The following is a 23,323-nucleotide window of genomic DNA, read 5'->3' as shown; positions in this document are numbered from 1 at the left end:
GGAGACATACAGGCCTGTGGACTGCCTTCCTTGGAAGTAATAAGTCACCATGAAATGAAACCTAACAGGCAATGTTCAAAAGGAACCAACAAGCACTATTAAAAATCCCAGCTACTTGCTAACAATAGTTATCTACAATGTCCTGTGATATGGTCAGATAAATCAAAGTTAGGGTTCCATATTTGGTACTGAAATTACTTTCTTATGGATGGACAAAGAGAGACAGCTCTTAAGTGGAGAAACAGTGTCTGGCTTCACATGTATATGATTTGCAGACAGTAACACATCATTGTTATATACAAAGCCTTGCTTTTGATTTCTAAAGAATCTAGCTTGAGGAAAACTTAAAAAGCATTTTTAAGGTACTAGTAAACCAGTCTGACGCTTCTGTAAATAAACACAATGCTAAAATGTCTTACTGTGACTTTGCATCTATGAAAGATCTTTCCCTTTCAAGGCCTTTCAAACTAACAACTGTAGAAGGAATCACAAATTTGGTGTTACAACTATAAGAGTCAAACCATGATCATGCTTACTCAAGAAGTAAATTCTTCTCATGAGGTGGAAGTGATGCCTACTGAATCCACAAATTTCAAAGGGTAAAACTCACTTCCATAAAACAAACATGCTTTCATATGTGCAAGTATTTTGTATAGCAATGCCACATACCTTAAGTCCACATTAAAACTAAGTGTGCCTGTACATGTGTTTGGGTGTTCATACATTTATGTTAGGCATATAGAATTAAGAAATGTTAACTATGGTGGTTTTATACCAGAAATGTTCATTTAATTTGTGCATCAATTTAAAAATAACTTTACACGACAAAATGTATCTGAACCCAACATTAAGTTGTAACAAGCATGCTTCTATACAATATTCCATAGGTCTTCCCATATTTCAGTCTCTAGCTAACAAAGCTAAGCATCTAGCTTTATTGGAAGTCTTGGCCCTTTTTTTTTTTCTTTGTTTTCTTTTTTTTTTTTTTTTTTTTTTTTTGAAGCTGTAAAAAATATTCCTTTGGAAACGAGCAAGCCTGGACTTGGGCACACTCGGTATAAACAGTTGTCTGGACCACTACTTTTGTGCTCTATCCCATCTATGCACACTTTTGTCTGAAGTCACCTAACTAATATTTTCAGCAAGTTTGGTAGGGATAGCGAGAGAATTGCAAGGCACCAAGCAGGTATTCATACATTAAACTTCTGTTAATAAAGAAACTGTTCATAAACATGTGGCTTCAACATAAAGAAGTCCAAGTCTGAAGTTTATTACGAAAGCCATTTCATAACCTCTTATTTTCCCTTTATAACAAAATTCCACAGAACAGCCTGCCTGGAAAGCACTGCATCACCAAAGCATTCACACTGACTGAAAACAGTCAGACAGCAGCTCAAGTAAACAGAAAACCAGTATTCATACATGTGAAATACCAAATACTTCGAGTTTTTCCACACAGGAAATGATTCAATAAGACATGCTAGCTCAACACAAACCATCCGTTACTTTTGGTAGGGTACAGCACAATTCAATGCCAAGTAAAGATATTTTAACTTCTAATGTGCTGACCCACAGTTAGAAGGAGTAAAGCTAAATTAGTGGTATGACCTACCCAGGCTGGTTAGCCTATCCACACTGTGCTGTGTGCAGACACTCCTCATTGCAGCATGCCATGTTTCATTTCCCTTGTGTGGTATGACTTTCAAAGCTTCAAAAGTTTCTTTACACCTCCTGCCACTGAAAATTCTTCAAGCAAGTTGGTTTTCAGTAAGCATTGTTTTAAACCATATTTCTTTAAATCATTAAGAAATATATATGTGCTGGACATCCACAGACAGAGGAATTCTAAACAAGCCTTTAGAAATCTACCTAAACACTGGGATCTCTGATTATTAAAGACTTTTGTTCACAGTAAAACTAATAATGTTTCCTTGATTAGTTTAGCAAACTTATTGATAACCTTTGGCACCATATAATGGTTTGACTGCTTTGTAGTTATAATCCTGGAGCAGTAACTATATCCAAAAGATTCTGAATTGTCATTCTGCTCCATTCCTAAATGGAATGGAATCACAACTGAATATAAGCACTTCCGTGTCCACAGGGCTTATAGAATATGTTCAAATAAATTGAACTTGAAAGTTCTATAACAAACCCTGACACATTCCGATAGCTTTATAGCTTTTAACTAGCTGCATATATGTTAAATACATGCAGCAGACCAATTCTTAAATATTTCATTTGTTTATAGCCCAAATGACACTATTATTTATTCCAGCCAAGACTGTACTAAAAAGTACCAATAAGCAAAACACAACTTCATGAATGCTTATAAAATTAATGTATCTAAACAGTCAGAAAATTAGAAGAAAATTAGAAGAATGCAGAATGTTCTTTTATTCCTTTTCTGGTAAAAAATAAAGAGTCTTCATGCACTTTATATGGGTCTATTTTCATTCACATTATGAATGCAATTCCTCCTATTGCTTTGAACAAAGCTACTCTAATACAGCAAGAAAGCAGGATCCAAATTTACAAGAGAAAGCATCGCTTTCATAAGACAAAACAGTTTTCTCCTAAGTTTCCCAGGCAGGCTATATTTTCTGTGTTTTATTAATTCCCCAAAGATATCTGTGGCCCATCAAGCTCCTACAAGCCATTAAAATGTGTCTTCCATTCCAAAAGAAACAGGAAAAGTAGTAGGAGGCAGTACCAGTGATATTCTGTCCATGATAAAGCTGTTAATTCTTCCTATAGCATGACCAGACAGTCTAAAGCTGTCAGGGAGTTGGAGTGAAAACATTACGGTTGATGTGAAAATGGAAAATAAGTGTTGAAGTCTCATGAGCTAAGAATTTGGATCAAAGAGAACCCAAAAGCATCAGCAAAATTGTCTGTGTATAATCAAGATTCTGATGAGCAGATCCTCAGCTGGAGATCTGCCCCCTCCACTTCATCCTGTGTACCAAGCAGATTTGCACGACGACTCTGTCCTTCCCCAAACCACTATCTTCCCTACAGTCATATAGAAAAAAAAATATGGCAAGAAACACTAAGCTATGCAAAAACACTTATGCCAAATCAAGAGCCTTACTACATAAATGGCAGTCAAAACACAACTGGTGTTACCAGGCATCCAGGTCCTAGTAATACAAGAGCAATGAATTATGTAGGTTTTGCAGAACAGGAATACTTAAAGGCAGCTGAACAACTTCGACCTTTTAGTTTTAAACTGGACAAGTCAGGAAAATATTGGCATCTGCTATTAGTACAAGAGAACCTGTTCTGTATGAACTAAGTGCCAAGGAGTGCAACACAAGGTCTGAAAGTGGTCATTTTTTGAGATTAAAAAAATCTAGAGGAACTACAAAATAGCAGTGGAATAAAATAATTCAAAACATAATTTAAGTTTTGCCAGTTCAGCAATAAATTCCAGAGTGAATCCTCTCGCCTTACCTCATTTCTTTAATGCCATATGCCCTTTAACAGGCATTCTACAAGCTTTCTGGCTTTGAGATCATCAACAGGACATTACTTCAGCTTTCCTTTACTGATCATACTTTTATAGTCAGAAAAGTGAGCTACATATTTTAAGACAAAACTCACAAGAGCTATGGAAGTGATTACAGAAATATACTCAAAACTGTCGATAATACTGATCTTCTGAAGAAAAGCTCTTAATCCAAAGTGATAAAGGGTGACAATTTTCAGTTGTGCTGTGGCTGTAAAAAAGTCTAATTTTAACAAGAACAAAAAAATAAGTTTAAATGCTATCAAATATATTCACAAATTGCGACATAATCACACCCTTTTATATTTTACGGTTCTTAAACAAATGAGAGACAGCCATGATAAAAAATATTAAAGGTATTTAAATTATTAAATTTTTTAATACTTGTAGCTTAATTCCAAGGTTTTTTAAAAAAAACAGAAACATTTGGGAAAATTAGTACGTGTAACCCTTCATTCAATATATGTCCTCAGTATGAAGATTGTTAGGCAAACCCAAAGGAAGCTACTGTGAACACTGAGAAGAACTCAAGAAACTCATAACCCTGTAGAATTAATTTTTTTATTGGATATGTTGTGAGGCTGGGGAAATATGTTTGTAAAGAAGAGAACCGTAGGTATTATTAAGCTACTGTATATTCCACTGTAAGCAGAATACTAAGGAAAATATATCAGCAGGAAGTTAGCTGCGCAATACAGAGATCATCCTCTTATCCCTGAAGTATGACAACGATGCCAGACATTGCCAATATGCACCACAAGTGACATCCAATATTGCAAGATTGCTCAGTCAAAATAAACATTTCTTACTACCTCTGTGTATCTGAACTAGAAGGAGGGCTCTCCACAGGTAGCCTACAGAACAAAATTTTGAACGCAAAAGCAGAAATAGATTTTTCTATTGCCTTTCCTAGATATATTTTTGGCATGATACCTTTTTTGTAGGAACTAGCTCTGCCTTTTATATATAGAATTATTGGGAAAATTATGCAAAATATACTGTAGTTCTGACAACTGTGTTAATATACTTCTCTTGCTTAATTTTCTAGTCTATTATGAAGTCCACCGAAAACATGTAAACATTACTTCCATACCAAGTTATGTGCTTCACTTGTAAATGTTTACCAGAGATTTTTACACATGTATTAGAAAACCACAGAAATACAAACCAAGAATAGAAAAAACCGACAACCTACTCTATCAACAGAAGAAACTTTGATCATGAAAAGAGAACTGCTTACCCCAGTCAGAGGTCTCAGAGACATGCTATGCCCACTTACTCAGGTGAATTCTTTCCGCATGTTGAACATATTAGGGTGAAGTGAACCAGGCACCACCTCAGGCCTGTCTCCAAAGCAAAATCTGGAAACAGAAAGATCTGAGGAAGATTCTGAAAGACTCTGAAGGACAATGAAAGGGAAGCATACATATGTACATCTTGAAGGATTCCTGTAATTAGTAAGTTACAGAAAAAGAAATAAGCCCACTTTGGCAAATTATTTTAGGTGGTATTGAGTCTTCCACGTGAACAGAAACTGCTGAACCACTTTTCCAAATACAAAAGTATTTCTGGACTTCTCTGCCATTACGGTGCCTTATGAAAATGCACATGAGCTCCAGCACGCTCTTCTTCAGATGCAAAGAATACACACTCATTTGCACTGGTATTGTCAGTGACATAGCTTTACTTGATTGTATTCTGATCACAGATGATCTCATGGTCTTGTGACAGATTTTGATCCAACCTTTGAACAAAACAGAAAGACTGAGCCAGTGTTTAGGGTGCCTGATTGTCTGAACACGGTCCTGCAGCAGCAGGACTCTCTCATACTAATTCTAGATGTTTCATGTGAAATCTAATGTCCAAAAACTGAACTCAAAAACTCAAAGTATCTACAGTCTCCAGACTAAGTACTTTGTTCTGGTAATGTTTGTAGGCCATTGGAAAATAAAATTTCCATGTGATATCTTGATTTAAAACCAAAGATGACCTAGAAACAGGAATCCTGAAAAATCAGGGATTATAAATCCATTCCCTTTCCATAAAGCCAAAAATCATAATTTTGAACTTTAATTGTGCAAACTGAGGCACTATTTCCATAAGTTCATGATCAGTCACCTTCTTGGCATTACACAAAATGTCTGCTGAGAAACTGGAGAACGAGCAATGTAGAACATCAGCAGTTCTGCTTTGGTTCTACCTTTCTGAATCAAATAGAGACACCTTCACCAGAAAGGCACTAAAAATGCACTGCCAAGTATAAACTGGTTCAAACCCTGTGGAAGTATACAGAGGGACAGGACAACATAGCAAGAGCTCCTGTAAGAACCTCTGGTCATTTTAACAGCCAAGCATCAGTTCAGCTTTCAAACATACAGATATGGTAACCCACCTCATTCCTCACAAGAAGAGAAAGAGCAGGATGGGAGCTTCAATCTCAGATTATCACATATCTATCCTAATCCTGGGATAGATAACCAAACTGATTATGAGAATCAAAATTAATCCATGTGTGGTCAGAAGTTTATGTCCTTATCAAATAGATGCCCATTGCCAATAACATTGTATATTGATAGAATAAAATTTGCTTACACTGAAAGTGGAAGAGATGTACACCTCCATTTCGCACCTTTCCATCAGCAATGACTGGGTGCCATTCAGAAGGAGAAATAAAAAAAAATATGGATTATGTCCTTCTCTCACTAGGAACATCCTTACCATAGAGGAATTCCCTCAAGTGAATGAGCATGGAGTCATCTGAAAAACTACTGAACTTCAAATCCACAATGCTCACTATTAAAGGAGTTTTTCACATCCTGATGGGTAAAATAAGAGCCAGAAGCCAAGGTAAAGAGAACTTTTTTTTCATAAAATAATGTAATCACTTCAACAGCTGAAGTGAACTATTGCAGATAACTGATAAGGTTAGGGTAGAAGTTAAGGTCTTACCTTCCCAACAGTAACAGCTAGTTGGTCTATGCAATGACTCTGTTGCTTATTTCCAGAAAGTTTCGGGTCCCTGCACTATGCCACCTATGCTGGGCATGAAGCCCACTAGTAGCATCCCTCTGGTACATGGTAATTTTCCATGATAAAACACACTCACCTCTCCTGCAGTTTTCCAATAGTTAAATTTTGTAGAACAACTAAAATTATAGTACTTCTTAGGAGATCTGAAATAAATCAAATTACAAAGTTCTGGTTTTGTCTACATATCCACTATGTTAAATATTAGACTTAAGACAAAACCTGAAAGAAACAACATTTTAACTGACTCCACAATAGGAAAGGTACCTCATTCCAGAGATCACCTGAGTATCTTAGAAAATACAGACTGACTGGAGACCCATCAGCTCAATAACGCCATACTTCTGTGCTTGAAAGGAAACAATACTGAAGAACATCCCAGCTGAGGAGAACCACCCTGGCATCAGGCATATATCCTCAGCCATAACAAGAATGGGAAAAGAGAACTTCAAATACATGGGATCACTCAGACATATATATAATCTTACTGAGTTTGCATGTCTAACATACATAAGGAAAAGCAGCTCTATTTTTTTAAAAACTTTGAACAATGGAATAATGTGTCTGCATTGGGCAGTAGAAATAGAACAAGATAGTACCACTATCATCATGCATTGAATGAGAAGGAAGAGTGTTATAAAGGAAAAATTCTGTCTTGAATCTCTGGGCAGATGCACTTACAGCATAGATGCATATGGACATATATTCAAATATAGAACTGCTTTTGAAGATTGAGAACTACCCACATTATCTACTACGTAAGGAGAGTGGATCTAAACCCTGTATTATTCAATTTTCTAACGATTTAATAATAGAATCTGTTGCTAATGAAGAAATGAATGCCAGTTTTGTCAAATCTATTAAGAGATTTTTGAGGAACACTCAAAAAAAAAAGTACAAGAATAGAGGTTGTCTATAATATTCTTCCCAGTAAGGATCCTATTTGTTCAAATTTCACTTGTGTGATGCAAAGGATATAATTGTAATTACAACAGCACATGAAATTCAAAAGTGATTGGTCTGCTTTTCATTACTGCTCTGTGCGTGAATTACATGTTTCACTAATAACAGCAGCACAATTTTAATATGGTGTGCTATGCAAAGACATTTTAAGGGAAGATCTGAATTAGAACTGCTAGCATCTGTTTATAAGCAAAAATTTTGCAAATAGAGTAGAGCTGAAGATACCAGAAATCAGGAATTTTGATCTCACTTATCTAGTTATGACTAACTGCATTGATGGATGCTTTGTCTGGTGCATGTGATATACAAGTGGTGAAAGATTGAGGGCAAGACATCAGAGAGGACAGGGAAAAAATGCTGAGCATCAAACAGTCCATCTGCTTTGGCCATACAACAGATACTATCAAGTAACTAAGAGGCCAAATTTCAGTCTGCTTCAGCAACTGGGTCATCTAAAAAGCTGTTTCAAATTCTACTCACTAAACACATTTAAGACTCCTAAATTCTCTTTGGATACATTGTTTCACTTAAAACACAGCAAGACAAAAGCACGAGTTTCAGTTCATGTTTAAGCCCAGGCTCCTTAGATATCACTTAAGATGGGCTGTGCTGTTTTATTTTTATTTCTGACTCAATAAATAGAAGTAAATACTTAACTGGCTTTATGAATTTAGTACTGCATAATTAGGGCTGTAATCTGTGAGTTTTAATCTCCTCTACTTAAAAATGTATATATAAACACACAAATATGACAGCTAATATTAATGTTTCTATTTACTAGATCTTTCAGAGGACATTAACACTCATTATTACACACATAAGTCACTAAGAAATAAGGACAGCTGAAAAAGGACTGGCAATATGATCTCTTTCAAGAGGTTTGCTGCATAGCTTCTAAGAGTTCCACTTTTAGAGCACATTGGAACACCCCAAGTTTAAGTACCACTACTGGATGGATTTCTACATATAAGATATGAAATGTCATAATCAAGAAGATAAGCAATGGCCCATAAACAAAAAAGGAGCTCAAAACAGCTTGGTATAATAGTTTCTTTTCTTTATATAGTATTAAATAAGAAAAGATATAAACTCGTGAGGTTAGCAGCAGCTATCTCTTGTGATTTTTAAGTGGAACAAAGTCTTATCCTGCAAAAAGTTACACATTTCTTTTGATATGATATCAATCAATATTGACATATCACCTTGCTCAGACATTGTGAAAGATCTGTAGCAGGAAACTGAACCAGGCCTTACACCTTCCAGGTTACAGTACTAATCATTGGACAGTTTGCCACCATTCCTATAGCATTCCCACATGGATACACATTTCAAATGCTGTGTTAGATGAGTACCACCACAAAAGCAGCAAGATGAGAATTCACACCTCCCCAAATGCAACCTCATTTCTTTGCTTTTCCACTACATTACACGCTTGCTAAGGTGGACATTGTATGACACATATTTGTGATTCTTATTTTTATAGGAATTTTTGAATTGTCTAATAAAATTTTATTAAAGGAGCATTAAATCCAGAAAGCCAAGCACTAACAGCTACATTGCTGTATATACTAAACAAAGTCAGAATTGTTTTAGTTTTTAGAAGAGAGTAAGGGAGGGCAATACAAACAGCACAGAAAAATACAGTAGCTCCAAAGGACAATATCAGTACACGATGACATTGAGTGCTGCCTCAGCAACAAGAGTAGTACTGTCATATGGAGACAACCGACTAAACTAAAAGATCTTGAACTGTAATCATAGCAAGCTAGTTCTTGGCACAATTTTTTCTAAACTTGTTCAAAAGTAAAACTGAGAAATTATCACTTGGCATTTCAAATGTATAACTCTATAAAGTGCAAATAAACAGTTACTAAACTTCAGTAAAATAATCTCACAGATAAAAATGTCATCAACTGCAATATTGTTTTCTTCCTTGTCACCAATGAACACTTCAGATTGTCAATTGTTCACCTGGTTATCACTTTTATGGCAAAATTGCACCATTAAATATGAAGATAAGTGAGCACCAGCATCAAATAATCTAGGGAATACATAGTACTTTCATTAAAAAAAACTGTCTTGCCCCAAAATCCCATTCTTTAAGATGAAAAGAGTTCATTCTGAATGTAAACCTAGTGACATTAAGTATTCTATAAAAATATTTAGCATTTTTCAGATCATAGAATCATTAAGGTTGGAAGAGACCTCTAAGATCATGTCCAACCATCAATCCAGCACCACCATGCCTCCTAAACCATGTCCTGAAGTGCCATGTCTACATGTTTTTTAACACCTCCAGGGATAATTAATAAGCATATCTGATTTAACATACAAACAATTCCAAGCTATTGTCCAAAGTATGTAAATCTGCCACCAGTCTCGGAAGTGCTGCTGCAGCTTCCACCAATTCAATGTATGTCCAGTCAGGGTTAACAAATTGTTTGCAGTCCTTCATCCAGTTTACAACTAAAAAAATGTTAATTACCCATGTAAGTCAATTGTCTATACTTTCCTCAACGTTTAAAACATTTTGAATCATTACCCCAATTTACAAAGTATCTGAAAAACACCTTAAGTTTTCTATTAAAAATATACCTATTTTACATATATTCCAAACTATAGTTTACCACTCTTAGTGGGAATCACTCTCAGAAGTGATTTTCTACTGATAAGCAGCCCAGTTACAGGTTAAAGGGCTAAACACTGTAATTATTCAGCCTGTAAGCCTATGTTCTAAATAAATATACTGTTCCATGTAAGTTTAAAGAACCTTGTCCAGCATTCTTGGGCTTGAACTCTTTGGCTACAGTAACCTCTTTCCATTTCTCACATATATATGGTCAATACTTATTTTAAAAAAATATCACCCAGCCCAACATCCAATAGCCACTACATTTTATTACTTTCTTTGAAGCTGGTACATGTAAAAAAACTTACTATTGAGAAACCACTTGCTAAAACAAGTTTCTCCACCCCATCCAGTGATCTATTACTGTCAATCTTTCTGCATTACTGTTAGACATTAACAAAATGCAACTCAGGCTTTTCAAATCAGATATCTTCCTTTAAATAAAACATACAAAGAAAATTGCTTCCTTTTTCATTTAAATGTCTCCCTTCAAAATCAATGGCTTTAATTCCCCACAAGTACTTTGCATGTGATGTGTCAAAAAACCTTGTCTTTGACATAATTCTAAAAATAATCTTTCTTTACAGTTATTAGAATGATAGCATTCTTTACAGTTACTAGTGACTTTAAGCAAATCCTTGAACTGGAAACTTGACAGCAGCAGTGAGGAGATCAGCAGTACTACTGCACTATTCCTTTCAGAACCTAGCATTACAGCTGTCACCTCAGAAGAATGCTCTTTCTGTGAAGCAATGTTTGTCATTTTTTGTTGTTTAGCAACACTTACACAGCATTTCCATAGATACTAGAGACAAAGCCAACTGTAGTATTTCAATGTGTATATTTCTCCTGCCTCCTGCATGAAAAAAATGCCACTTCCACTTACCCACAGCACCCCACCATGTATATTGAAAGGTCCTAAAGGAAGTCTCCACTATAGATTTATTTCAGTATTTAAGTTTTCCACTGAAATAATCATTAGACACATTAAGCTCTATGAGTGTGAGCCGCATAACATGAGATAAATACATTAATAACTACATAGCACTCTGATACCACAGCAATTGCAGTTTTAAGAGAGGGTGCTTATTTTCCTGTCAAGTTGAATTAGTGTGTTCTGTGAGCCAACATAGTGCTTGTTTAGTAGGCACTGATAGCAGAGCTCTGTTTATGTAGATATGGTAGGTGAATTTCTATAATGAACAATACACTTTTGGAAATAAATTGTGGCTGTGGAGATAAGATTTTGTTTTTCATTAAATTCATGTGCATCTACACTGCCTGTAAGGATACAAGCACAGCAGACAATGGCTCCTGCGTTTAATTTCATGCATTCTACAGAGCTCTATGCTGCCACAGCCAACCTGCCACTTTTATATAGTTTGTCTAATATTAAAACTAGTTTGAGTGTGTTTACACCTTTGAGATCCCAACTTCAGACTACTTGTATTGCTGCCAAGAGTAATTACTTTGTCTTTCACCACGGGCACAACATATCTGCCCACACTGAAGAGAAAGCACATAAACATGGGAGAGTGGACGCAAGATTTCCCACCCCATATCGTATGTGCTTGACTTTTCTGACATCTTGCTGCGCCTTGTTACACATTTGACTGGTTTTCAGAGGCATTCAAGAGGAAATAAGGGAAAAGCAAGCTCAGTAGTTAAAAATATTTCAGGCATTTTTAAAAATTGGAGCAAGTTAGTGTTATCTGTTTATATAGAGTCCAGAAGTTCCATTTTGGTCACACAATGCAGGCATGGCCAATTTGTAGTTGTCTTGACACATGCAACCTTCAAGCAATTCAAGTGAAGCTCTAATAGCGGGACTAAATCATGTGGCGAGCACGTGGCTGCCCTGAGCTAGTGAGTAATCCAAACCTACAGTTCTTAGTTATCATCCATACAATAAATATACTATCCATCTCTCTCATCAGCTGATAGAAAAAATATCTGCAAAGGTCTTTGATATCCTTGAATAAAAGTATGCATGTTCAGAGTATTTTCATGAAGTTACTTCATAACGTTATTGAAAGCATTTACTTTATTCTCTTTCATAATACTTCCTCCTTTAAAGTATTCTTTTTAGATATTTATAATACCACTTTCATTTCATAGGGTTACTTGAAGACAGGGACCACTCTTAACTTCTTGTCCTGTCTCCATTTCCACACACTGCCTGATTACCAAACATGGCATTTTTCCACGTCTGAAATTCTAAAATAAAATGCAGTTTCTCCTCTACATCACTTAGACTTTTCCCTACTTTTCAAGTCTTTTCAGTGTTAACTTGGCACAAGTACCACCACGTACCAGGAAGGACTCGCTGTATATTGTCATCTACAAACTACCTTTGAATGCCTATTTATCCTGAACACAGAAATATTTCTTTTTATTTGTTTAAAGCCACTATGTTAACCGACATAAATACAAAACAGATAAAAAATTGTTCAGGAAGAAAAATATAATCAAAATACATTTTAGAAAAAAACTGAAGTATATATCACTTGTAAAGCTGGAAGAAAAATGAAATAAGCATTTCTCTGGAATATACAGCACTTTGAAATATTTCAGTGTCACAAGTTTAGCATTACAGGTATTTTGTAACTATTCCTTAATATGTCAACAATACATATGGCTGTAGCTAAGTAGGAAACCACTGCAATTCTAATTGATTTGAGTTTCATTTAAAAAATTAATATTAGGAGGCTCTGTATTACCTACATCTTACCAGCAGCACCAGTTTTGAGCATAGGGAAAAATACACATGCCTGGAAAAGGGATACTTACACTCTTTATTTGCTATTATTTCTCATTCCAAACTGTTGCAGTTACAATAAAGGTTTCCTGCTTTTCCCAGCAGATGTCACTGCAGGTGCAGAGAAGGCACGTATATTAAAATAATTGGAAAGTGCAGCACAAGCATGCAGGTTCACTTGCCCACACATAAAGGGACTGTGGATCATTTAAGTTCATTTAACTTTACACTATAGCTTTAGCTTAACTGCTACAACTGTTATGAAATCTACTTTAAAAGAAAGGATGAAATACCTGAAAATAAGCCTTATTTCCATTTCCTTTTAGAATGTACATTTGATTTATCCTATTATTCTACTACACTTTATCCTCACTAATGTAAATTTATATTTTTCAAGCCTAAGCCACAAAAATTAAAAGTCTCAATGTTATTAATAAATCCTTTTACGGTGGATATGAGAGATAAAATAAGCAATTTAAAAGTTTCAAGTTTGTTCTTTTCCAATTCTCACAAAAGCACATCTGTTACAAATACAAAAGCATCATCCAGGCTATCACTATGAAAAGGAAGTGAAACACAGAAACCCTGAAGAAATTTGTTACACTCTCCTGGTGAGACACCTGCACGCATCTCCAGGGGTAACACTCCAGATCCTACGTATTCTTTGTTCAGGGGACTTGAATATGTCTGGTTGATATTTTGTCAAGCATTTTCTCGTGAATGTCTTTCTTTTGTCAAACTCCACAGGCCTTAAAACATTTTTCTATCCCATGTCTGTTGCATAAAGGATGCATAAAAATTATTGAAACAGGTCTACATGCATACAGTCTTCGCTGCACAGCCCATGAACTGACACCGTACATTGACAATAAAGTTACGGGACAGGAAGGGGTGGGGGGTGGCATGACAACACAAAGCAGCCTCCCCTGGGGCTGGCTGGCAAGAGAAGCAATAGCAGTTCTCAAACAAGCATCCTCCCTCTGGCATGTTCTCCAGTGCACTGTCACAACAACAGGTTTCACCACACCTTTCCCTAGTACTACAGGCTCTTCATCAGGACCCGCCTGATCTCCCAACTGGATGTTCTTATTCATTATGCTATTAGCACAAACTTAGGCATACCTCATTAAAGTGGAAAGTTTGCATGTTGCCTGGTTGCTAAACTTCATCCATGTGAATTATTAAATAATACTTACTGGAAATTTAAATTACTGATTTTCAACATGATTCCAGCTGACCATGAATGCTAAAAGAAACAGTAAAGGTGCACAAACATTTTGATCAAACATGCAGAGGTGCTGGCCCCACAAAATATCCTAGAGAAAGCATATGAGAGGATCCTTACTTCCACACAGGCATAAAGAAGAGAAATTATGTGATTGGAGAACAATTTATCCAAAGAGCTGCTGAATGTCAGACTATGGGTGAAAAATACTGTGACTTCTAAAACTTCACAGTACTCCTGTTTTAGAGACATTTATTTCCAGAAGTCAACTATAGTTGGCATTTTTTAATACTGCTTTCTAATCTCTATTGCATGCTCACTTTTACAGAAAGTGACACTACTAAAGATCTGTTTTAAATTAGCCTCAGATAACGCAGTGCATAATAAAGAAGCAGAAAAAAAGTGTCTAAATTACTCTGAAATATGTTTCATTTTATTTAGCAGAGGTGTATTTCTCTATCAATCATTAGAGATATAGGGAGATCTGAAACAGGGAGGCTATGTATGCACTCACTCTGGACCAAACCTGGGATGTAGTAAAAACAGGCATATACTCTGGGTAGGCACTCTTGCTATAGGTCTGTACCAGCTAGTTATTTACTCCCCCTCTCCTCTGTTCAATGCCATTCTCATAGAGAGATGACTTGATTAATGGAGCAGGTCCTCAGCTCCTCTTTAAAAGAAGTATATAAAAATATTTTAATCACTTAAATCTCTCTGTTTTCCCTTTTTTTTCAAGATCATCTCCTTTTCCTTTTGAAAACACAAAGGCAATATTTCAGATGAAAAAAAATTAAACCAATAAATAGAGGACAACACATTAATAGGAATTCAAAAGTAAAATTGTGACTACGAGTGAGTTCATAAGCTGGAATTATTCTAGCTAGACCTTTCAAATCGCAAAGTCTGGAATAGAGCCTTTAGCAGGGCAAATAGTTAAAAATGCATTCTTAAAGTGATAAATCATTTGATCAGCAGACAATTTGAGAAATAAATGCATATAGTAATTTTTTACAGACACTTACACAGTAGGACTCCAAGCTTCAGGCAAATATGCTTTGAACAGTTACATTCTGTTCTGTGCAAAGTAGGCATTTTTCCTAGACTGGCTGCTAGGGCTCTGTCCAACTCCCACTAAAGTTGGTAGGATTTTGTAAATTAATTCTTTGGGAGGTAACTGATCCCCTAATGAGCAGCTGCTTCTACTGTAAAAGAAGTTGTCTATAAGCAATGGAGCACATAGAATTCTACAAATTTGGACCTTAACTCTCAACCTCTTGCTTGGTGTTGTTAAGGTAATAGCCAATGGCTGGTTCAGATCTATATGCAAGCTATTACTCACCTCTTGTTTTAACTAAACTTGTAGGAAGTGACTAAGGCTAATCCAGCTTTGGAGTTCAATGAAGTGAATTTATAGCTTGGAAGGGATATGGCAGAGTGTGATCCCTAGTTTTCTGAAGTTAAAATTAAGATCATAGCAAGGATAGAACAAACTAACAGCTTTGACAGAGGCTGACAACACCAAAAAAGTAAAAAAAGCAAAGCATTACGTGGGTAAAACACATACACTGCATGTCTTAAGGAAAAGTGTTTCTACTGAGGTCTTTCATTTCACAGAAGACTGGAAAAATAAAAGAATCTTTAGTTTGATTAAAGCATTTGTTCAAGAACCAGATCTACTTAGAATATTCAGACTAAAACAATTAATCTTCAGAAAGAATTAGTCTTCCGATCTATTCAATCAGTCTTCGATCTATGGGGGAGAACCATCATTATGTCTCATGAGTGTAACTCCCTAGTCATCATTTACATGAACTAATGTGCTATAAGGATTCTTTCTGAACATTTTCACTAATAATTACTTTACTAACGGTGTACTCAGCCATGTGTGATTATACCAGCTTGTTTCACAAGATTACCACTCTGGACTCTAAACTGTGGTTCATGTGAAAGCTACATTTAATTTTTAAGTTATTTATCTCAGAAGTTCTGATTTTGTAGAATACCCTGAGGGAAGAAGTTAATTTCCTCTGAGATTACTTAGATGTTGTATAGTTTCTTTCTTTGAAAGGCACAGACTGCCAAGAATTTCCTAACTAAAGAACCTATCTTATTCAAGAGAACAGAGATGGATAGCAAGGATAAGAAGTTTTTATTATTGCATTTACAATTTTAATAGTTCTACTTTTAATGATATACAGTTCTTATTTCATAAAGAACTACAAGTTTTAACCAACTGCATTCTAGAAAGGAATATATTCATACTCTGCTAACTATCAGATACAACAAGGACATCTGAAGTCATAATCAGATGTGCTGTGACTGGATGCAGCTTCACCAACCTCAGTAGGTTAATTATTTCACTGATGTTGCTTCAGAGACCATGGCTCAGCACAGTAACAAAGAGCTGTTTACCATTAACAAGATTCTATTTGACAAGTGGCTTTATTACTTTTTAATTATGCACTTTAATCCTTCAAATTTTAACCATAGCTTTCAACTACAATTGAAACTATACTTGACAGGAACCTCCTTTGGGAGAGACTCTGGAAATACAACATTTCCTTCAGGCTACTGACATTCATGATGCTTTTCAAGTCGCAAGAGCAATTTGGATGATGTAATAAACTATCCCTAAGCTCATATTGTTAGCTTGATAGGTTGAAACACAAAGATCAAGTCCCCATTCTCTATCTTTGTTTTCATTGGGGCGCTAACCAAAGCACAGGAAGTACATATTTTCACTGCCAATAACTGCTATGGTATGCCTCCACATAACATGAATTCAGCAAAGTGTTCTTATGCATCTGGCCTTCCACTTCACAGATTATTCATTGCACAAGAAGTTAGAGAGGTCTAAAGCTTTGAAGAAAAAGGTATTTCTGTTTCAAATACTTCTAGCCTTTTGCTTTTTTAGTTCTAACTCTACTCCTACTTGAATACCTAGTTACACAGAAATTTCAAAATAACAAGGCAAGTATCTGAATCAAGGCATCCTGTGCATAGGTTTAGTTAGCTAAATCCCTGAAGCACCTTTAAAGCACAAGGTAAGATTGCAAAACAGACACTATCAGTAGAATATTGCTTAGTTACTTCAATAAAACAGCTGTTTAACTTAAGATCAAAGTCTAATTCTGACATCTGCATCATAGCACTATGTTGATCTCATTATAGACAAGATGAATTTGTAATTCTTCCATCAAGAAAAGTTATCAAGGAAAAATAACACTCCTTTATTAGTAAAAAGAGATCCTGGCAGCAATTTTTCAAAATAAGACATGGCTACAGTACTTACAAAAAGAACAGGGGTGGCCTTGATAACACCTGGAAGCTGATGTAAATTCAAGGTAATTGAATTCTTGATCCCTTACAGTCATCAACATCTCTAAATTATTAACACAGACTCTTTTTTTTTTTCTTAGAAACATCTCTAAGTTCACATTTGCCTTCTCAAAGGCCAGAAGATCATACACACAGATTTCAGGTTATTCCCAGTGCCTTAAATACTTTTTTTTATATCCAGTGATGTTGATTTACAAGCCTAATCACCTGTTTCCAATTATTTGGTAGCTATGAGATTCAATTCAGCCTCCACAGCACTAGCTAAAAGAACAGGAAACTTATTTTAAGCAACATACCGAAGTATTGAGGGCCTGGCAGACTTGATCCTCTTCTAAAGGGATCAGCCATTGCTACATTATGCACTTAAGTATTTGGTTACTACTACTGATGCAATAACTAGAAATTCAGTAACTAAGAACAGGACATCAGATGATATATAATTATATGTAATGCCACTATTTTAAGTTTGAAAAGTCTATTTTATGCTATACATATTGTTTCAAAGGAACAGTTTGAATGTTCACCTTAAGGCAACATAATGTGAGTAAACAAGATGCCTTCTTTTAGTATGTGCTGTACACTGTACTGTATACCTGCAGCTGACAGAACCAGAGCACTATGGATGCAGAGAAGAGAATGCCATTTTAAAAGAAAAAGAAGTCCTTTTTTCCACAATACCATGATGAAACTAACTCACTATAAAAGGTAATGAAAGGTTATGCTGAACCTAGATTAGACTGGACTAGGTTTGGCTGAGGCCCATCCACTGCTGCCTTTCAGTTAAGTTTACAATTAAGGTTACAATAAAAGACATTTAAGTACCTGTCCCTACCCTAAAATCAAGACAAGCGTAGGCTGCTCATGAAATCAGATTATTGTTATTAGACAGTATTTGCCAGGTTTCTTGAAGAATATCACTGAGTAGTAAGATTTCTTCGTGTGGCTCAAGAAAATCCAAAAGCTCATCCTTTATATACTAATTGTAGGTGCCATGAACACCATCTCTAAATGCTAGACACCATTCAGAAAAATGACTGTGTTCTTTGTAATTAAACAAAAGAGCATCTAAGCAGCACTCAGTTTGAGCCAGAAGTAATGGACGAGCCTAGCTAATAGCTATATTTTGAAAAAACAGACCAGTGCACATGGACTTTTTTCCCATGACAGGGTTTAAGCTGTCCTGTCATCGACAAGCATCTGCCTACCCCTCCATTTTCACAGGGAAATTTTAACAAAGAAAATTACTGTAGATTTTGGAATTTTATTTCTACTTGTACTTAAAGTGTGAAATGGCAGTACTGTTCTACTCTTTTTCCCATCCAATACTGATACCAGGCTGCTTTGAAGCAACCAAGCTTGTATACACTAGTTGATTTGTGCTAGATATGTTTGAAAAAAATTCTGTTGTTGCATCCCCAAAGATTATAAAGGAAGAAACAGATTACAGCAACAACAGATGCTTTCATCAAAACAGAATAAAATTCAGAACAAATTTACTTCAAAGCCTGAGAAATAAAACATAACTGATTAACATACTGACAATTTAAAATCAATTTTTAGGAGTGCAGCATATAGACAGTACTGTCTCTTACCTGGTTCATCATTTTCCTGCAATGCCCTGTTCAAACAACACAACACAATAACATTTCATAAAGCAATGTTTTCTGAAATAGCAACCAAAGAGATTATATTTGAACATGCTGCATCATGCCTCCCCAGAGTGGTACATTAAACAATAGGAAAGTTGTAAACCATGATTTTCAGTTTTCAGTTTAACTTGTTTCATAGATAATACCCCAGCCAAAGATTCAGCCTCTTGGAGCCCATACAAAGGGTTTTTAGAACAAGAAAAACCATACAAAGTTTATAACTATTGATAATGTTTGTTTATTTTTCAAAAGGGGTAATTCTATTAGACAAGACAATGATGCTATGACTTCATAAGATTATTCATATCCTAGCTTTAGACATCTCAAGACCTAATGCTGAGTTTTTCAAGTGATTTCTTGTTTTGGATCAAATTAAAACTGCTGAGAGAATATCCTGATGTTTGGGTTATTATGTAGTTTGGTACCAGACTTGAAACCATTTCTGGTATTTAGACAGTAAGGGAGCTGTGCATCTCAGACAGTGAATACCTGGGAATCATCACTATAATGAACCACTTCATATAGCTCACAATAGTTGAATTAAGTCAGAATGATTATTTCAGCATCTGCAAATATTAATGCTTTAATGCTTTTACAGCAAGTGTATTTTGTGATGGAACAGCAACATGCCCATGTGAAACATCAAGGAAGCATAGCCAGCAGAGATTACACCAACTTCAATAAGCAAACAGCAGACATTCAAGTTATTGCTACTTGGTATCCGACTAAAGGGGAAAAGCAAACGCTTCTCATAAAGGAAAATTTCAGCATCCACCTATACAGCTGGACGCAAGTGCTAAAAGCACAAAAGGAAACAAAGACATTAACAATGGAGCAGTATGAACAATAATTTAACCACTTTCCGTTCAGGCCCAGTCTACTGAATTTCACATGACACCCAGAAATCTGGAACTATGACTTAGTCATTATTTCTGTGTGACTCCTCAAACCTCATCTTGTTCAAAAAAAAATACATCTCCCAACTTCCACAGTTAGGCCTAGCAGAAGCAAGGAAGTCAGCCACTGAAAATTCTTGCTATGGGCTTCTTTTATTACTGTCATTACGGGACTTGGATGACATTACTTAACTGCCAGCATTTGAAAGTCAGTATGTTTTAACAGAGTATTACATTCTCTGAAATATTTTGCATTGTAATAATTTCTGAGGTATGGAACAGTTCTGACACTGCTGAAATCACTCCCACTTCCTCTGTTAATCTTAACAGACTCTCATCAGTAAACTCAGTAATCAAAGGTTGGGATGGGAACCAGAAAAGGTGACTTACTCCAGAAGCATTAAAATTTTTAAAACAGCAAGGAGTGAAAAATAATGCAGTATGAAAACATAAAGGCGAAAAGACATAAGTGAAAATTCATACAAGCCTAGAATAATTAATCTAACTTTAAGGGATGATGACATGCCAAAAATATTGATATTTGGGCATACCTATATTCCAAGGTCTTCGTTTTAGGAAATAGGAATACTGAAGACTCCTCCCAGAGGCAGAGGGTTAAACTATTATACTACTCAAAAACAACTGCTCCTACCAGCAGTTGGACTGACTCTTTCTCCAAACAGTTTCAAAACTTTCTCTTCAGCTACAGCACAAGAAATGTAGAATCATAGAATTGTTAAGGTTGGAAAAGATCCTTAAGATCGAGTCCAACCACTAACCTATCACTGCCAAGTCCACCACTAAACCATATCCTCAAGTACCACATCTACCCTACTTTTAAATACCTCCAGGGATGGAGACTCCACCACCTCCCTGGGCAGCCTGTTCCAATGCCTGACTACCCTTTCGGTGAAATAGTTTTTCCTAATATCTAACCTAAACTTCCCCTGACGCAGCTTGAGGCCATTTTCTCACATCCTATCGCTTATTACGAGGGAGAAGAGACCAACCCCTACCTCGCTACAGCCTCCTTTCAGGTAATTGTAGGGAGCGATAAGGTCTCCCCTCAGCCTCCTCTTCTCCAGACTAAACAACCCCAATTCCCTCAGCCACTCCTCATAAGACTTGTTCTCTAGACCCTTCACCAACTTTGTTGCCCTTCTCTGGACACACTCCAGCAACTCGATGTCCTTCTTGTAGTGAGGGGCCCAAAACTGCACACAGTACTCAAGGTGCAGCCTCACCAGTGCCGAGTACAGGGGCACTATCACCTCCCTGCTCCTGCTGGCCACACTATTGCTGATACAAGCCAGGATGCCATTGGCCTTCTTGGCCGCCTGGGCACGCTGCAGGCTCATGTTCAGCTGGCTGTCAACCAACACCCCCAGATCCTTTTCCTCCAGGCAGCTCTCCAGCTACTCCTCCTCAAGCCTGTAGCGTTGCATGGGGCTGTTGTGACCTAAGTGCAGGACCCGGCGCTTAGCCTTGTTGAATCTCATACCGTTGGCTCCAGCCCAACGATCCAGCCTGTCCAGGTCCCTCTGTAGGGCCTTGCTGCCCTCCAGCAGATCAACACTTCCACCCAGCTTGGTGTCATCTGCAAACTTACTGAGGGTGCACTCAATCCCCTCATCCAGATCATCAGTGAAGATATTGAACAGGACCAGCCCCAACACTGAGCCCTGGGGAACACCACTTGTGACCAGCCACCAACTGGATTTGACTCCATTCACTACGACTTTCTGGGCTCGGCCATCCAGCTGGTTTTTAACCCAGCGCAGAGTGCACTTGTCCAAGACATGAGCAGCCAGCTTCTCCAGGAGAATACTGTGGGAGACGGTGTCAAAGGCCTTACTAAAGTCCAAGTAGACAATGTCTACAGCCTTACCCTCATACACTAAGCAGGTCACCTTATCATAGAAGGAGACCAGGTTAGTGAGGCAGGACCTCCCTTTCATGAACGCATGCTGGCTGAGCCCAGTCCCCTGTGTGTCCCGCATGTGCTGCGTAATTGCATTCAAGATTATCTGCTCCATGACCTATCCCGTCACCGAGGTCAGGCTGACAAGGCTGTAGTTCCCCGGATCCTCCTTCCAACCCTTCTTGTAGAGGGGCGTCACATTTGCTAGCTTCCAGTCAGCTGGGACCTCCCCGGTTGACCAGGACTGCTGATAAATGATGGACAGTGGCTTGGCAAGCTCCTCTGCCAGCTCCCTCAGTATCCTCAGGTGGATCTCATCCGGCCCCATGGACTTGTGAACATCCAGGTGAAGGAGCAGGTCGGTGCCACCTCTTGAACAACTGGGACTTCATTCTGCATACTATCTCCATCTCCCAGCACAGGGGCCTGACAACTCTGAGGATGACCAGTCTGACTATTAAAGACTGAGGCAAAGAAAGCATTAAGTACCTCAGCCTTCTCCTCATCTTTCCTGGCAAGGTTACCTTCCACATCCAGCAAAGGAGAGAGATTATCCCTGGCACTCCTTTTGCCACTTATGTATTTATAAAAACATTTTTTGTTATCTTTAACGGTGGCAGACAGTTTAAGTTCCAGCTGGGCCTTCGCCTTCCTAATCTTTTCCCTGCATACCCTCACAACATCCTTGTAGTCCTCCTGAGTAACCTGCCCCTTCTTCCAAAGGCAGTAAGCTCTCCTTTTTTTCTTGAGTTCCAACCAAAGCTCCCTATTCAGCCAAGCCGGTCTTCTCCCCCGCCTGCTCGACTTACAGCACACGGGGACAGACTGCTCCTGCACCGTTGAGATTTCCTTCTTTAATAACATCCAGACTTCCCGGACTCCTTTGCCCTTCAGGACTGCCTCCCAAGGGACTCCGTTAACCAGACTCCTTAACAATCCAAAGTCTGCCCTTCTGAAGTCCAGGGTAGTGGTTTTGCTGACCCTCTTCCTTACTTCTCCAAGAATCAAAAACTCTATCATGTCATGGTCGCTGAGCCCAAGACAGCCTCCAACCACCACATCACCCACCAGGCCTTCTCTGTTCGTAAACAGCAGGTCCAGGCGGGCACCTCCCCTGGTTGGCTCGCTTACCAGTTGTGTCAGGAGTTTATCTGCCACACACTCCAGGAACCTCAGAGACTGCTTTCTCTCTGTTGTGTTGTATTTCCAGCAGATATCTGGTAAGTTGAAGTCTCCCATGAGAACTAGGGCTAGAGATTGTGAGACTTCAGCCAACTGCTTGTACGGTACTTCATCTGTCTCCTCATCCTGGTTGGGTGGTCTATAACAGACTCCCACCAGGATGTCTCCCTTATTGGCCTTCCCCCTAACCCTTACCCATAAGCACTCAACCTTATCATTA

The 23,323-nt window shown here is 37.5% G+C and overlaps 1 pseudogene; it reads right to left on the bottom strand.

Annotated features, from left to right (window-relative positions):
• The window catches only part of LOC135314166 (NAD(P) transhydrogenase, mitochondrial-like), an 88,399-nt pseudogene extending 66,363 nt beyond the window's left edge, over nucleotides 1-22,036 (bottom strand).
• Between the last annotated feature and the right edge of the window lie 1,287 nt (nucleotides 22,037-23,323).

The sequence above is a fragment of the Phalacrocorax carbo genome, chromosome 7 (assembly GCF_963921805.1).
Source record: "Phalacrocorax carbo chromosome 7, bPhaCar2.1, whole genome shotgun sequence".
NCBI lineage: Eukaryota > Metazoa > Chordata > Aves > Suliformes > Phalacrocoracidae > Phalacrocorax > Phalacrocorax carbo.
This window is presented reverse-complemented; position numbering and strand designations above follow the sequence as displayed.